A 237-nucleotide genomic window follows, 5' to 3' on the forward strand; every position below is an offset into this window, starting at 1 on the left:
TGACTTCTCCTCAGAAGGCTACGAGTTTAAATAATATATTCTTTGGTGTGATAACAATTGTGATAAGTGATATCAAATGAATGGGTAATTATTCCAATATCATAATCTATTTTTGTTCAGTGAATGGAAGTTACAAATATTGAGACATCGAAATATTATGTACGTCTTACCTTTGTTCGGCCTTTATAGAACATGGAATTGTAATGGCTAACTTTTTCTTGGTGAAAATATCTTATT

This window comes from Penaeus monodon, chromosome 27, assembly GCF_015228065.2.
Source record: "Penaeus monodon isolate SGIC_2016 chromosome 27, NSTDA_Pmon_1, whole genome shotgun sequence".
Taxonomy (NCBI): domain Eukaryota; kingdom Metazoa; phylum Arthropoda; class Malacostraca; order Decapoda; family Penaeidae; genus Penaeus; species Penaeus monodon.